General features: G+C 45.1%; 3 non-coding genes across 3 annotated transcripts; all 3 read left to right on the forward strand.

Annotated features, from left to right (window-relative positions):
* Positions 1–5,987: 5,987 nt before the first annotated feature.
* On the forward strand, positions 5,988–6,058 carry trnag-ccc (transfer RNA glycine (anticodon CCC)). The gene has a single exon. It is a non-coding gene; the product is annotated as a tRNA-Gly (tRNA).
* A 4,014-nt stretch (positions 6,059–10,072) lies between these two features.
* Positions 10,073–10,145, forward strand: trnav-cac (transfer RNA valine (anticodon CAC)). The gene has a single exon. It is a non-coding gene; the product is annotated as a tRNA-Val (tRNA).
* Positions 10,146–16,747: 6,602 nt separating this feature from the next.
* Positions 16,748–16,818, forward strand: trnag-ccc (transfer RNA glycine (anticodon CCC)). The gene has a single exon. It is a non-coding gene; the product is annotated as a tRNA-Gly (tRNA).
* Positions 16,819–18,300: the final 1,482 nt, after the last annotated feature.

Below are 18,300 nucleotides of genomic sequence, written 5' to 3' on the forward strand. Positions count from 1 at the left end.
CTCCATCATAACCTCCTTGCTCTTATATTCTATGCCTCGGCTAATAAAGGCAAGTATCCCATATGCCTTCTTTACCACCTTATCTACCTGTTCCGCCGCCTTCAGGGATCTGTGAACTTGCACACCAAGATCCCTCTGACCCTCTGTCTTGCCTTGGGTCCTCCCATTCATTGTGTATTCCCTTGCCTTGTTAATCCCTCCAAAGTGCATCACCTCGCACTTTTCCGGGTTAAATTCCATTTGCCACTGTTCCGCCCATCTGACCAACCCATCTATATCGTCCTGCAGACTGAGGCTATCCTCCTCGCTATTTACCACCCTACCAATTTTTGTATCATCAGCGAACTTACTGATCATACCTTTTACATTCATATCCAAGTCATTAATGTAGACCACAAACAGCAAGGGACCCAGCACCGATCCCTGTGGTACCCCACTGGCCACAGGCTTCCAGTCACAAAAACAACCTTCGACCATCACCCTCTGCCTTCTGCCACTAATCCAGTTTTGTATCCAAAGTGCCAAGGCACCCTGGATTCCATGGGCTCGTACCTTCTTGACCAGTCTCCTGTGGGGGACTTTATCGAAGGCCTTACTGAAATCCATGTATACCACATCCACTGCGTTACCCTCATCCACACGCCTAGTCACCCCCTCAAAAAATTAAATCAAATTAGTCAGACATGATCTTCCCTTGACAAAGCCATGTTGACTATCCCTGATTAATCCTTGCTTCTCCAAGTGGAGACTAATTCTGTCCTTCAGAATTTTTTCCAATAATTTTCCTACCACTGATGTTAGGCTCACTGGCCTGTAGTTCCCCGGTTTTTCCCTACTCCCCTTCTTGAATAATGGTACTACATTAGCGGTTCTCCAGTCCTCTGGCACGTCCCCTGTGGCCAGAGAGGTTCTGAATATATGTGTCAGAGCCCCCGCAATCTCCTCCTTTGCCTCACACAGCAGCCTGGGATACATTTCGTCCGGGCCTGGGGATTTATCCATTTTTAGGCCTGCTAAAACCGCCAATACCTCCTCCCGCTCGATGTTCGAGTATATCACAGTCCCCCTGCCGTATTTCTATGTCTACATCGTCCTTCTCCATAGTGAAAACAGATGCAAAAAATTCATTTAGAACCCCTGCTGCATCTGCCGGCTCCACACACAGATTGCCATTTTTGTCCCTAATGGGCCCTATTTTTTCCCTAGTTATCCTCTTACCCTTAATATACTTATAAAACATCTTAGGATTGTCCTTTATTTTGCTCGCCAGTGTTATTTCATGGCCACTCCTTGATCTCCTAATTTCTTTTTTAATTATCCCCCTGCACTTTTTGTACTCCTCTAGGGCTTCCTCCGTCTTTAGCCTTTTGTATCTGCCAAAAGCCCTCCTTTTTTTCTTGATCCATTCTCGTATATCCCCTGACATCCAAGGTTCCCTGGAGTTCTTGGAACCACCCTTGACCTTTACGGGAACATGTTGCCATTGTATGGTCTCAATCTCCCTTCTGAAAGACTCCCATTGCTCCGATGCGGATTTTCCTACAAGCTGCCGATCCCAGTCCATTTTGGCCAGATCCTGCCTTATCCTATTAAAATCGGCCTTCCCCCAATTTAGAACCTTTATTTCCGGCCCCTCCCTGTCCTTTTCCATGACCACCTTAAATCTCACCGAATTATGGTCACTGTCACCAAAGTGCTCACCTACTAGCACTTCTTCCACTTGGCCGGCCACATTCCCTAGAATTAGGTCCAGTACCGCCCCCTCTCTTGTTGGACTTTCTACATGCTGGCTCAAAAAGCTCTCCTGGATGCACGTTAAGAATTTTGTACCCTCTAAGCCTTTTACACTCTGAGTATCCCAGTTAATATTGGGGAAGTTGAAATCCCCCACTATTATTACCCTATTATTTGCACAATTTTCTGAGATTTGCCTACATATCTGTTCCTCTATCTCCCCCTGACTGTTTGGGGGCCTATAGTACACTCCCATCAAAGTGCTTGCCCCCTTTTTGTTTTTAAGCTCCACCCATATGGCCTCATTAGAGGAACCTGCTAATATATCATCCCTCCTTATGGCAGTAATTGATTCTTTAATTAATATTGAGACCCCCCTCCTCTTATACCTCCCCCTCTGTCTCGCCTGAAGATTCTGTACCCCGGAATATTGAGCTGCCAGTCTTGCCCCTCCCTCAACCATGTCTCTGTGACAGCAACAATATCATACTCCCATGTGTTTATCAACACCTTCAGTTCATCCACCTTATTCGCAAGACTCCTTGCATTAAAATAGATGCCATCCAGCCTTGCCCTCACATATTTGCCCTGTCTTCCAAGCTGACTTGCTTTTTTCTCTATATTTGGCTGCACATCACCCCCTATTGTAGGTCCACTCTGTATCCCATCCCCCTGCCAAGTTAGTTTAACCCCCACCCCCCCCCCCAACAGTGCTAGCAAACCTCCCCGCAAGGATATTTGTCCCGCTCTGGTTCAGGTGCAACCCGTCCGACTTGTACAAGTCCCACCTTCCCCAGAAGCAGGCCCAGTGATCCAGGATACTGAAACCCTCCCTCCTGCACCAACTCTTTAGCCACGCATTCATCTGTTCTATCCTCCTATTTCTATACTCACTAGCCCGTGGCACTGGGAGTAATCCAGAGATTACAACCTTTGAGGTCCTCCTCTTTAATCTGCTACCTAGCTCCCTAAATTCTTGATGCAGGACCTCATCTCCCTTCCTACCTATGTCGTTGGTCCCAATGTGGACCACGACCTCTGCCTGCTCACCCTCCCCCTTGAGAATGCCCTGTAGCCGCTCAGTGACATCCATGACCCTGGCATCAGGGAGGCAACAAACCACCCTGGAGTCACGTTTACGGCCACAGAAACGCCAGTCTGTTCCCCTTACGATAGAATCCCCTACCACTATAGCTCTTCCACTCTTTTTCCTCCCAGCCTGTCCAGCAGAGCTACCCCTGGTGCCAGGAAGTTGGCTGCTGCTGCCTTCCCCTGATAAGTCATCCCCATCAACAATATCCAAAGCGGTATATTTGTTTGAGAGGGGGACGGCCACAGGGGACCCCTGCACTGCCTGCCTGCTCTTCTTACTCTGCCTGGTGGTCACCCAATTACTTCCTGCCTGTGCAACCTTTACCTGCGGTGTGACCATCTCACGAAACGTGCTATCCACGACGTTCTCAGCATCGCGAATGCTCCATAATGAATCCATCCGCAGCTCCAGTGCCGCAATGCGGTTTGTCAGTAGCTGCAGCTGGTTACATTTCCCGCACACATGGTCGTCAGGGACACCGGAAGGGTCCCTGATTTCCCACATATAGCAGGAAGAGCATAACACGGGGCTGGGCTGTCCTGACATGACTTACCCTTTAACTAATTAATTCAAATTAAATGAATCCCACCAATTTCACTTCAATTAAAAAGGTATACTCAAGGGCCCTTGCTGAACAGCAGTCCCCCACTACACAACAGAGACCCTAGAATCCACAAACTCTAACCTCAGACAAATTCAGCAGGAAAATACTCACCAGCCAATCACTTACCTCTTCCTTGGTGACGTCCCACTTGGATTATTTTTTGTTTCTTATTTATCTTAGGTCCAGGAGTTAAGTCCCTGTGATGTCGCACAGTAGTTGTCTCTTGGTGCAGGTCTGCTGCTGCTTTTATTCCACAATCTCAGTCTTCTACTCTCAGGTCCACTACCGCTCTGCAGGAAAAGCAAGGCAAAGCAGCACCTCCTTCCCCCACTTCACCAAACTCCCACACTTACCGAACTCTCAGCACACTGTGTTGTCCTCACACCGTGCTTCTCCAATCTCACAACATAACTGAAGTCCCTCATCCCTGTTATCAGCCAGGTCAACCTGCTCTGAATCCCCTTCAATGCCTTTTCATCCTAAAGTGTCGTGCCCAGAACCGTACAATATACTCCAGATGAGGCCGAAACACTGATTTGTAAGGATTAGTATGACTTCCTTTTTTTGGTATTCAATGCCCCTATTTGCAAAGCAAAGTATCCCATATGCTTTGTAAACCGCCTTATTAACTTGCACTGATTTCTGAACATGCACGTCCAGGACCCTTTACTCTTGCACCCACCCACCGCGCCGCCCCCCCCCCCCCATAAATTGTTCCGTTTAGATTTTTCTGCCTCTCCATATTCGTCTTCCAAAAGTGCATCACTTCACACTGATCTGCATTAAATTTGTCAAGTGACTGCCCATTTCACCATTCTGTCCATGTCCTCCTGAAGACTGCTACTATCTTCCTCACTATTTCCTACTTTGTCAAGTTTTGTAACATCCGCAAACTTCGAAATTGTACTCCCTATTCCCACATCCAAGTCATTTATACGTAACGAGAAAAGCAATAGTTCCAATACCGACCCCTGGGGGATCCCACTGCATATTTCTCCCCAGTCAGAAAAACATCCGTTCACCACTGCTCTCTGTCTCCTATCCCTCAGCCAATTACGTGCCCGCATTACCACTGGTCCTTTAACCCCACGTGCTTCTAGTTTTCGAATAAATCTGTTATGTGTTAATTTCTAAAATGTGACCTGAAAATAGCTGTAACCCCGTTATCTTATTCTTAAGCAACGAGAATACAGATATTAAGACCGAGTGATAGATCAGGTTCATTCCCATTACCCGCAGGTGACGGGACCCGAGGAGGGGAAATCCCATCTGGCTTTATATTTTCCGAAAACAGAGACGGAAAATCGCAAAGATCATCCCGTCGAAATACGATATTTGACTGAAGATCCGACAGCCATGTCCCATCCAGACTTGGCCGTTCAAGGAAGCCTGATAATCCATTAGGGGAAAACACAGAGAGAGAAGAAGTGCAGACAGAGGTAGAGAGAAGCACGCGAAGAAAATAATAGTATAAATCTCCACATTCGGTGATTAAGCTGAATTTAAGGTGCAACTTAAATTAAATCCCATATCGTGAAATCTTATAGGTAACCATTTGGCTGGATTATCTCTTTATCTCTGAGAGAAGCACTGCCTGGTAATTACAGCTCTTATCTATTTGAGCATTTCGCACTATGAGTGTGAGTTGGTTTCGAACGCCCAGTGAATTTTGAAGTCCATGCCTTGCCTCATTCGCTCGTTAACCCACAGGTACCGCGCGGCTGTAAAAGCAGGCTGCACAGGAGCTTTGAAGACTGTATATTCAAGACATATATCACACGCTACACGTGAAACCTGCAGCTGTGTGTGCATTAGCGATTCAGTGGTGGAACCCTCGTCTGCCGGTGGGATACCAGTGGTTTGGTTCCAGGCCAATGCAGCATCCTTTACCTTTTCATTCTGCACACATGAGATCGCCTGAATTGGGATAAATTCACGTGCCGGCTTCAATCTGTAAAACTTCTTGAAAGATTATCTTCATTTCGTCTACGTGTGTTAAGTGGACAAACCCTCTGCATTCTGTCCTCTGGTGCTCAAACATGCTCTGCTGGAGACAAGTCAAACCTGCCTTCTGCACCGCTGAAAAGATGTGAGAAACCAATTGGTGATTTTTGATTGAAAATGGGGACACAACGGGGCTCATCCGGTTTGAACCACTGAAAATCCATGAGGGAGAATCAGACCCAAAGATAACGGAGACGTTCAACCAGGGTAAAATTCCGCTCCCATATACCCGATCGGCCATCCTTTCAGAACGCTCTGTCCATCCAATCTCGCTTTCTTGTACTATGTACGATGTGGAGCAATATCAGGTTCGACACCAATTATTTCAAATCAACAATATCAGTCTATCTTTATCAAATTCGTTTTGAATGTACGACTTGTAATATCAAGTGACACTTTGCCGAATGAACTGCGCTGAAACGACATTGTTGTCTGTCTCGGTATCGTCACAAAAAACACTCGACCAGAAGTGAACTTCACTCAAATTGCTGCTTTCATTCACTATGAGAGCGAAGAGACGTAAGTGGACATTTGCAGTAAGCAGCTGTACCAGCATTGGTGGTTCAGTGGTAGAATTCTCGCCTCCCACGCGAGGGACTCAGGTTCGATTCCCGGCCAATGCAGGGTCGTTTTGCATTCTGCACCAATGAGCAACTTGGGAACTGGAGACGGCCATTTTGCCCCTCCAGACTGTTCCGCAATTTAATGAGATTATGGCTGTTCTGTGACCTACCTCCATAAAACCGCCTGAGCATCAGAAACCTTAATTCCTTTGCTTCACAAAAACCGATCAATCTCAGGTTTAAAATTAACAATTAAGCTCGCATCAACTGCTGTTTGCGAAAGAGAGTTCCAAACTTCTACCTCCCTTTGCTTGTGGAAATGTTTCCCAACTTCACTCCTGAAATTGCTGACTCTAATATTTATGCTATGTCCCCTCGTCCCAGGCACCCAACGAGCAGAAATAGTTTCTCTCTATCTACCCAAACAATTCCCCTTATTTTCTTGAAAACTTCGATAAAATCAGCCCTTAACCTACTAAATTCCAGGGTAAACAACCCTAATTTGTGTAATCTCTCGTCGGAATTTAACCCTTGGAGTCCAGGTATCATTGCAGTAATTCTACACAGCACTCCCTCCACAGCCAATATATCCTCCCTCAGGTGCGGTGCCCAGAACTGAACACAGTACTCCAGGTGTGGTCTAACCAGAGCTTTGAATAGCTGTAGCATAATGTCTGTTCTCCAGCATTCTATTCCTCTAAATATAAAGGCCAGCATTACATTAAACTTTTTGATTATTTTCTGCACCTGTCCATGACATTCTAATGACTATGTAGCTGGACCCCAAGTCCCTTTGGACCTCCACAGTTTCGAGCATTTCATCATTTAGAAAGTATTCTGAAATATCTTCCTTCGGTCCAAAGTGGATGACCTCACACTGGACTAAATTGAAATCCAATTTTCACAGTTTTGCCCATTCATTTATTAGATTAATGTCTCTCTGTAATATTGTTCTTCCATCTGCACTGCCTACAATGCTGCCCATATTGGTGTTATCGGCTAACTTGGATATATGGCTTTCTATCCTGTCATCTAATATCAATGAGGCCGCCTGAAGGTAAATTCACATCGAGCTTCAATCTCCTCATCAGTTTGAGACATTTATTTACTTCACATGTGTTTCACCTTGGAAAGTTCCGCACTCTCTCCTCTGGATCTTAAAAATGCGCTCGATATAATTCAATTCGACCAACAGCAACACTGAAAAGGTATCAGAAACCAATTGGTGACTTTTCACAAAAAGCCTTGTGGTTGTCAGCGTCGCCTTGGATTCGAACCCGGGACCGTTCGTATCATTAATCAATAAAATCCCCAAAGTGAGAATCATACTCCGCGAACAACAAACCACTGTAGCTGACGTCGTGCAGCTAGTATCGATGTCCGCTGCCTCCCACAGCCGATCAACTTGTACACTAACTATTTCGTCACCAATATTAGTCTCCCTTTATCAAATGGTTTTGACTGTACGTCTTGTATAATCAAGTAAGACGTTTCAGAATTCGTTGCTCTGAAACTACCTTGCTTGGGAGGATACTGAGAGGTGTAGATGAACACAGGGACCTTGAAGTGCATGTCCACAAATCCCTGAAGGCAGATGGACATGTCGATAAGGTGGTTAAAAGACATACAGGATACTTTCCATAATTAGCCGAGGCATCGACTGTAATAGCAATGAGGTTATGCTAGAACTGTATATAACATTAGTTAGGCCACAACTTGAGTCCTGCGTGCAGTTGTGGTCATCACATAGCAGGAAAGATGCGATTGCGCTGGAGACTCGTGACTCCCCGAAACCTTTCTAACATCTACAAGGCATAAGTCAGGAGTGTGATGGAATACTCTCCACTTGCCTGGATGAGTGCAGCTCCAACAACACTCAAGAGGCTCGACACAACCCAGGAAAAAGCAGCCCACTTGATTGACACACCATCCACCACCTTAAACATTCACTCCCTCCACCACCAGCGCACCGTGCCCTCAGTGTGTACCATCCACAAGATGCACCTCCCAAACCCGCGACATCTACCACCTGGAAGGAGATGGGCAGAAGGCACATATGAACACCGCAAACTGCACGCCCCCCTCCAAATCATACACCATCGTTACTTGGAAATATATCGCCGTTCCTTCATCGTCGCTGGGTCAAAATTCTTGAACTCCCTACATTGCAGCACCGTGGGAGAACCTTCACCACACGGACTGCAGTGGTTCAAGAAGACGGATCACCTCCATCTTCTCAAGGGCAATTAGGATTGGGCAATAAGTGCTGGCCTTTCCACCGACGCCGACATCCCATCAATGAATAAAAAAAATGTTAGGATTTCCTTCAGTCTGAAACAGAATGTTGCTGGTTGATTAATGGCGATTCGAACGAGTATTCCTCTTTTTACAGAGTGTAATGAGTTTTGCGAAATTAATACAATAAACTATTTTGTAAAAATCAATCCCTTGGAACAATTCTGCATCCATGTTTCTACTGTTCCCTTTCATCCATGGGCCGCAATCTTACTGATAAACCTACCGTGCGGCACTTTATGAAGCGCCTCTAGAAAGTCCATATTCATTGCATCAACTGCATTGCCTTCATCTCCCCTCTCTGCTAATGTATCAAAAAACTCTATCAGGTTAGTTGAACACGATTTGCCTTTAACAAATCCATGCCGGCTTTCCCTAATCAATCCACACTCGTCCAAGTGACTGTTAATTCAGTCCCGGATCATCGTTTGTAAAATGTTCCCCACCACTGAGGTTAAACTGACTGGCCTGTAGCTCCTGAGGTAATCCTTGCACTCTTTTTTGAACAAGGGTGTAACATTTGCAACTCTCCAGTCCTCTGCACGACCCCCATACCTATAGATGTTTGGAAGATTATGGCCAGTACCTCCGCAATTTCCACCCTTATTTCCCTCAGCAATCTCGGCCGATCCCATCCGGACCTGATGACTTATCTACTTTCAGTACAGCCAGCCTTTCAAATACCTCTTCTTCATCAATTTTTAGCCCATCCTGTATCTCAACTATATCTTCCTTTCCTGAGACTCTGGCAGCATCTGCTTCCTTGGTAAAGACAGATGCCACTACCCATTTAATACCTCGGCCATCCCCTCTGCCTCCACGATTAGATCTCCTTCATGGTCCCTAATCAGAGCAGGGCTCTAACTACCCGTTTAATGTTTACATGCCTGGAGTATACTTTTGGATTCCTATTATGTTGGCCGCCAGTCCATTCTCATACCCTCTCTTTGCACCTATTATTCCATTTTCACTTCCCCTCTGAACTTTCTTCATCCTGCCTGGTGAATGAATGAATAAAAAAAAAGGTAGGATTTCCGTCAGCCTGAAACAGGAATTTATTGGTTGATTAATGACGACTCGAACAACTATTCGTCTCTTTACTGAGTTTTAATAAGTTTTGCGTAATTAATACAGTAAACTATTTTGTCGAAGTTAATTTCCTGAACGGGAAAGGGACCCGTCTCCCACACTGAGAGCATTTACAGACGGCAGCTATCTTCTGAGGGTTTCCTACAGGGACATGTGCAGCAGAGTTTCTGTAGTGTAGTGGTTATGACGTTCGCCTAACACGCGATAGGTCCCCGGTTCGAAACCAAGCAGAAATATTTTTGGGCCACCCCCTCTGCCTCCGTGAGTCGATCTCCTTTGTGGTCCCGAATCAGAGTCCGGTTCATACTACCCGTTTATTGTTTGCATGCCTGTGGAAGACTTTTGGATTGCCTTTTATGTTGGCCGCCAGTCTATTCTCATACCCTCTCTTTGCCCCTCTTATTTCCACTTTCAGTTCCCCTCTGAACTTTCTATATTCTGCCTGGTGAATGAATAAAAAAAAGTTAGGATTTCCGTCAGCCTGAAACAGAAAGTTATTAGTTGATTAATGGCGATTTGAGCAACTATTCGTCTTTTTTCAGAGTTTAATGAGTATTGCGAAATTAATACAGCAAACTATTTTGTAGAAGTTCATTCCATGAACGGGAAAGGGACCCGTCTCCCACACTGAGAGCATTTGCAGACGGCAGCTATCTTCTGAGTGTTTCCTGCACCAACGTATGCAACAGCGTTTCTGTAGTGTAGTGGTTATCACGTTCGCTTCACGCGCGAAAGGCCCCCGGTTCAAAACCGGCCAGAAACATTTTGAAAATGTTACCCAATAAAAATCAATATGTATGAAAAAAAGCAAGAATTCAATCTGTGGTTAAATGTGAATAAAATACCACACCTCACAGAACCGATATATTTTCCATTCTCTGTATAGTTCAATGCAAACTCAAACACTACACATATACAGACAGTGTTTCACACTCACTCACGTTTCCTGCACTGACGGTGCTGAAAGCCCCTCTCAAAGCTGCACATTGCGAATAATTTGAGTTGATTTGTGAGAGATCATTAAAGGATCCTGCAGTACAGCTTCGGTTAATAACCACAGTTATAGACAACATTGCGGCCGCGGCAACAAACATCAGTTTTTCGATGCTCGATGGTCCCCAGCTCCCGGATTGATTGAGGCCACGACAGAAAGAACATTAAGCCCCTCTTTCGGCTCCGCAACAAAGGCAGAACTTACCAGCTGTTTCAAAATTTATAGCTTGAACACTGGACTCTGATATCACTACCCGCTTTAAAAGTTTGATGCTTTAACGAATGAGCTACCCAGGCTCGCTAGTCGTTAAGTTCCCATCTTAAATATTCATAAGAGGACTCTGAATCATCCCTCTAAGACGTCTAACGGGGGTGGGGGTCCCTGTTGTAAAATTCTCAGTCACATGTTGAGGGGTATCCTTGATTTTATTGAACATGATCGAAGAAACATGGACAGCGAACTCGTGAGTTTAAAATTCTTCTTGTTTGTGCCAAATGACTTGTCACTCGTTGGCACCAAATAAAATAACAGGCCCAAAAGCTAAACTTGTCCCACACGGGAGCTGGAAAAGGCCTCTCGACCTTTCAGCGTATTAACATCTGTAAGCTGAATAATTTCACCCGTTACACAGTGAGACCAGGCAGTATATTTCCCTTCCAAATTGCAACCGATGAATATCCGCTTGACGAAAAGAACAATCGTATGTTTGGTTGCTTCGATTTAAAGATCTCATCCCGGCCCCTTTGCCATATCAGCTGACGCAGAGATCCCCCTCTCCCTCGAAAACAACGAAACTCGCATCTGCTCAAGCAAGACGGAAGGCCAGAGGAACCCAAGTGCCCACATGGGAACACTAAGAAGGAGAATCGTCATGGAACATACTAGTTGTACTTTGAACTCCGGTCAAAATGTTCAGAGTGAAATGTTTGATTGTTGAAGGTGAGACTCGAACTCATAACCTAAGCACTTCAATAGCCCATACTGCTTATTTTAGTACCGAAATAACAGTGTTTCTGACAAACAGCTTGATTTTCGGTCTCTCAATGATCGCTTGGGCATCTTAATAAAAGAGAAGCCGCCAATCAAGAGGCGCTTCATCAAATATCCGCAATGATCTTTAAAAGCCGTGGAATCTGAACAAAACCCCAAAAGATAAGAACTTTTATTTATATTATTATTAACTGAAGAACATTTTATAATGATACTTTAAGGAGGATTTATGCAAAGTGGGACCCGAAACTCAGAAACTCTCTCTGGGCTGTCGTTGATTGAAGAGATGGACGTTATTTCATCTGAAAACTGAGGCGCGGAACTTTCTCGTGGAGAAGTGTGACAGAAGATTGTGGTTAGTGGCAGTTGCCGGGGAGATCGAGAGGAGAGGGAGAAATGTCAAAGTCACAGCTGTGACAGCTCAAGTGCTCTGCTTAGCTGTAATATTTAAAAAGTAGTGTACAGTATAGGGCAGTGTCCTCGGCCCCATCAATGACCTTCCCTCCATCATAAGGCCATGAATGGGGATGTTCGCTGATGATTCCACAGTGTTCATTTCCATTCGCAACCCCTCAGATAAAGAAGCCATCGGTGCCCGCATGCAGCAAGACCTGGACAGCATCCAGACTTGGGCTGATAAGTGGCAAGTAACATTCGCGCCAGACAAGTGCCAGGCAATGACTGTCTCCAACAAGAGAGAATCAAACCATGTCCCTTTGACATTCAACGGCATTACCATCGCCGATTCCCCAACCATCAACATCCTTGGGGTCACATTGACCAGAAACTTAACTGGACCAACCACATAAATACTGTGGCTACAAGAGCAGGTCAGACGCTGGATATTCTGCGGCGAGTGACTCACCTCCTGACTCCCCACAGCCTTTCCACCATCTACAAGGCACTAGTGAGGAGTGTGATGGAATACTCTCCACTTACCTGAATGAGTGCAGCTCCAACAACACTCAAGAAGCTCGACACCATACAGAACAAAGCAGCAGGCTTGATTGGCACTCCATCCACCACCCCAAACATTCATTCCCGCCACCACGGGCGCACAGTGGCTGCAGTATGTACCATCCATAGGATGCACTGCAGCAACTCGCCAAGGCTTCTTCGACAGCACCTCCCCACGATCTCTACCAGCTAGCAGGACAAGAGCAGCAGGCACATGGGAACAATACCACCTGAACATTCCCCTCCAAGTCACACACCATCCCGACTTGGAAATATATCGCCGTTCCTTCATCGTCGCTGGGTCAAAATCCTGGAACTCACGAACGAACAGCACTGTGTGAGAACCTTCAACACACGGACTGCAGCCGTTCAAGAAGGCGGCTCACCACCACCTTCTCAGGGGCAGTTAGGGATAGGGAATAAATGCTGGCCTCGCCAGCGACGGTCACATCCCGTGAACGAATAAAAAAAACCCTCAAACAAATAAACAGGCGTTTTGGATGGGTTCACTAATTGGGAATCGGATTTAGCTGCTGTGCTTGGGCACACGGTGCCACACTGCTGAACTCTCAGCCACTTCCATCAGCACTAACTTTCTTTCACACACCGACTGGATTTCAATATGTTGCTGTTCCATCTGAAATTCATCAACGGACTCTCTGCAAAAATATCGAGTGAATCCTAATGCTTGGTATCCTGGCAATTCCCCACGCTCACCATTAGTCTTTGGTCCTTCCAGCACGCTGCATGCAGTGACAAAATCTGTTCTTCCACCGAAGTTTTCTGCTGACTGGATATTTTCAACATTCTCGATTTGGATGCATGGGCAGGTCATATTGTACGGTCAGACTTTCTTGTCCTCAGAGTTCAGGGCTTTGCATTCAAAAACAGAAAATAAAAGCGCTTTTATTCTGACTCAGCTCAGATGAAAGGTCATCGACCTGAAACATTAACTCTCTTTCTGTATCTAAAGATTCTGTCTGACCTGCTGACGATTTCCAGCATCTACTGTTATTACTTCAGATTGGCAACATAGCCAGTATTTTCATTTTGAACAAAATGGGCTTTCCAATTTCTATTCATGTGACGCGGTGGCCCAGAGGGTAAGGCAATGGATTATTAATCTATTGTGCTCTGCACGCGTGGGTTTGAATCCGATCGTCGTCGATTTGTGTGTTGAAGTCTTGTTTCTCTCATTCACTCCATCGAGAAGGTGTGGCTGTCAGTGCCATGCTTCTCGAAACGGCAGACGGAGCTTTTTGCGTTGTTTGCTGCAATCAGCAACAGTTCCTTCCACGAAGGTGTTGAGATTGTGAAATCGCGACGTATCAAACGTGCAGCGGTGTCCTGGTAAAAAGAGTCCATCTTATGGTCAACGTAAGAGAAACTAATCGACCATAATTGTGATTTATATCCCGGATCATTCCGTGTCTGTGTCTGTTTAAAAGGGATGTGCTGTAAGTCCCGGATCATTCCGTGTCTGTGTCTGTCTAAAAGGGATGTGCTGTAAGTCCCGGATCATTCCGTGTGCGTTTCTCCCGATTTTCATGACACCTTTTTCCTTCAGAACTGAAATGACGTTTCTCTCTCTCGAGAAGTTTCACCGCCTGCTTCGGGCAACTGCTAGGAAAAATAACAAAAACTGATGAGACCAAGTTCATTCTGCTGGGCTTCCATTCCAATCTCCGCACTCTATCCCCCATTCAGTCCCACCCCGCCTGGACATTATAATCTGCGATATTCATAAGGGAATGGAGAAGCCGAATATCACGGTTATAATTTTCTTCGTTCCTCAACACTGAATATTATCAATTGTAATGATTCAAGAGGTAATCATAGAATCATAGAAGCTTACAGCACAGAAGGAGTCCATTCCGCCGTGGTGCCTGTGCTGGATCTTTCGAAGACCTGTCCAATTAGACCCACACCCAGATTTTTCCCTGCAAATTAGTTCTCTTCAAGTACATGTCCAATTGCCTTTTGAATGATTCTATGGAATCTGCTTCCACCACCCTTTCAGGAAGTGCGTTCCTGATCTTAAAACACCCTCAGTGTGAATAAATTCTCGATAATTCAGGGCTAGTTCTTATCCCAATTATTTTAAATCTATGACCTCTGGTTACCGACCCACTTGCCAGAGGAAACAGTTTCTCCCTCCTTGTACTTTCAAAACCCATCATTATTTTGAATATCTCTATTAGGTCTCCCCTTAACCTTCTCTGCTGTAAGGAGTATAATCCCAGCTTCTCCAATCTCTCCACAGAACTGAAGTCCCTCATCCCTGGTATCATCCAGGTCAACCTGCTCTGAATCCCCTTCAATGCCTTTTCATCCTAAAGTGTGGTGCCCAGAACCGGACATACGCTCCAGCTGAGGCCTAAACACTGATTTGTAAGGATTAGTATGACTTCCTTTTTTTGTACTCAATGCCCCTATTTACAAAGCAAAGTGTCCCTTATGCTTTCTGAACCGCCTTATCAATTTGCCTTGTATTGTGAATATGCACCCCCAGGTTCTTCTGCTCTTGCAACCCCCGCCACCACCCCCCCCCCCCCGCCCCCCATAAATTGTTCCATTTCGGTTATACTGCCTCTCTGTGTTCGTCTTTAAAAAGTGCATCAGTTCACACTGATCTGCATTTAATCTATCACGTGACTGCCCATTTCACCATTCTGTTCTTGTCCTCCTGAATTCTGCTACTATCTTCCTCACTATTTAATACTTTGTCAGGTTTTGTAATGTCCACAAACTTCGAAATTGTACTCCCTATTCCCACATCCAAGGCATTTATATATAACAAGAAAAGCAATAGTCCGAGTACCGACCCCTGGGGGATCCCACTGCATGTTTCCCTCCAGTCAGAAAAACATCCGTTCACCACTACTGTCTGCCTCCTATCCCTGAGCCAATTACGTGCCCGCATTACCACTGGTCCTTTAACCCCACGTGCTTCTAGTTTTCGAATAAATCTGTTATGTATTAATTTCTAAAATGTGACCTAAAAATAGCTGTAACCCCGTTATCTTATTCTTAAGCAATGAGAATACAGATATTAAGACCGAGTGATAGATCAGGTTCATTCCCAGTACCCGCAGGTGACGGGACCTGAGGAGGGGAAGGCCCATCTGGGCCTTCAGATGTTCCGTCTCCGTTTTCCGAAAACGGAGACGGAACATCGCAAAGATCATCCCGTCGAAATACAACATTTGACTGAAGATCCGACAGCCATGTTCCATCCGGACCTAGCCGTTCAAGGAAGCCTGATAAGTCCATCAGGGGAAAACACAGAGAGAGAGAAGAAATGCAGACAGAGGTAGAGAGAAGCACGCAAAGAAAATAATAGCATAAATCTCCACATTCGGTGATTAAGCTGAATTTAAGGTGCAGCTTAAATTAAACCCCATATCGTGAAATCTTATAGGTAAACATTTGGCTGGATTATCTCTTTATCTCTGAGAGAAGTACTGCCTGGTAATTACAGCTCATATTTATTTGAGCATTTCGCACTATGAGTGTGAGTTGGTTTTGAACGTCCAGGTGAATTTCAAAGTCCATGCCTTGCATAATTCGCTCGTTAACCCACAGGTACCGCGCGGCTGTGAAACAGGCTGCCCAGGAGCTTTGCAGACTGTATATTCAAGACATATGTCCAACGCTACACGTGCAACCTGCAGCTGTGTGTACATTAGCGGTTCAGTGGTGGAACCCTCGTCTGCCGGTGGGAAACCAGGGGTTTGGTTCCAGGCCAATGCAGCATCCTTTACCTTTTCATTCTGCACACATGAGATCGCCTGAATTGGGATAAATTCATGTGCCGGCTTCAATCTGTAAAACTTCTTGAAAGATTATCTTCATTTCGTCTACGTGTGTTACGTGGACAAACCCTCTGCATTCTGTCCTCTGGTGCTCAAACATGCTCTGCTGGAGATAAGTCAAACCTGCCTTCTGCACCGCTGAAAAGATGTGAGAAACCAATTGGTGATTTTGGATTAAAAATGGGGACACAACGGGGCTCATCCGGTTTGAACCAGTGAAACTCCCTCAGCAAAAATCAGACCCAAAGGTAACGGAGATGTTCAGCCAGGGTAAAATTCCACTCCCATATACCCGATCCGCCATCCTTTCAGAACGCTCTATCCATCCAATCTCGCTTCTTGTACCATGTACGATGCAGAGCAATATCAGGTTCTACACCAATTATTTCACATCAACAATATTAGTCTCTCTTTATCAAATTTGTTTTGAATGTACGACTTGTAATATCAAGTAACACAGAATGAACTGCTCTGAAACGACATTGTCGTCTGTCTCGGTATCGTCACAATGCACACTCGACCACAAGAAAACTTTCCTCAAATTGCTACTTTCATTCACGATGAGAGCGAAGAGACGTAAGTGGACATTTGCAGTTAGTAGATGTGCCAGCATTGGTGGTTCAGTGGTAGAATTCTCGCCTCCCACGCGAGGGACTCGGGTTCGATTCCCGGCCAATGCAGGATCGTTTTGCATTCTGCACCAATGAGCAACTTGGGAACTGGAGTCAGCCATTTGGCACCTCGAGACTGTTCCGCAATTGAATGAGATGATGGCTGATCTGTGACCGACCTCCAGAAAACCGCCTGAGCATCAGAAACCTTAATTCCTTTGGTTCACAAAAAACTATCAATCTCAGGTTTAAAATTAACAATTAAGCTCGCATCAACTGCTGTTTGCGAAAGAGAGCTCCAAACTTCTACCTCCCTTTGCGTGTGGAAGTGTTTCCCAACTTCACTCCTGAAATTGCTGACTCTAATGTTTATGCGATGTCTCCTCGTCCCAGGCACCCAACGAGCAGAAATAGTTTCTCTCTATCTACGCCAACAATTCCCCTTAATATCTTGAAAACTTCGATGAAATCAGCCCTGAACCTACCAAATTCCAGGGTATACAAACCTCGTTTGTGTAATCTCTCGTCGGAATTTAACCCTTGGAGTCCAGGTATCATTGTAGTAAATCGACACTGCACTCCCTCCACAGCCAATTTATCCTTCCGCAGGTGCGGTGCCCAGAACTGAACACAGTACTACAAGTGTGGTCTCACCAGATATTTGAATAGCTGTAGCATAATGTCTATTCTCTAGTATTCTATTCCTCCAAATATAAAGGCCAGCATTACATTAAACTTTTTGATTATTTTCTGCACCTGTCCATGACATTCTAATGACTATGTAGCTGGACCGCTAAGTCCCTTTGGACCTCCACAGCGTCGAGCATTTCATCATTTAGAAAGTATTCTGAAATATCCTATTTAGGTCCAAAGTGGATGATCTCACACTGGACTAAATTGAAATCCATTCATTTATTATGTTAATGTCTCTCTGTAATATTGTTCATCCATCTGCACTGCCTACAATGTTGCCCATCTTGGTGTTATCGGCTAATTTGGATATGTGGCTTTCTATCCTATCATCTAATATCAATGAGGCCGCCTGAAGGTAAATTCACATCGAGCTTCAATCTCCTCATCAGCTTGAGACATTTATTTACTTCACATGTGTTTCGCCTTGGAAAGTTCCGCACTCTCACCTCTTGATCTTAAAAATGCTTTATATATAATTCAATTCGACCAACAGCAACACTGAAAATGTATCAGAAGCCAATTGGTGACTTTTCACAAAAAGCCTTCCAGTTGTCAGGGTCGTCGTGGATTCGAACCCGGGACCATTCGTATCATTAATCAATAAAATCCCCCAAGTGAGAATCATACCCCGAGAAAAACAAACCACTGGCTGGAGTACAGCCAGTATAAATGTCCGCTGCTTCCCATAGCCGATCAGCCATCTTTCAGACCGTTTCTGTCCATCCCATCTCGTTTTCTATTCTGGTGTACAGCAATATCAACTTGTGCACTTACTATTTTCAGTCACTAATATTAGTCTCCCTTTACCAAATGGTTTTGACTGTACGACCTGTATTATCAAGTAAGACGTTTCAGAAT

This window comes from Heptranchias perlo, chromosome 20 (assembly GCF_035084215.1).
Source record: "Heptranchias perlo isolate sHepPer1 chromosome 20, sHepPer1.hap1, whole genome shotgun sequence".
NCBI lineage: Eukaryota > Metazoa > Chordata > Chondrichthyes > Hexanchiformes > Hexanchidae > Heptranchias > Heptranchias perlo.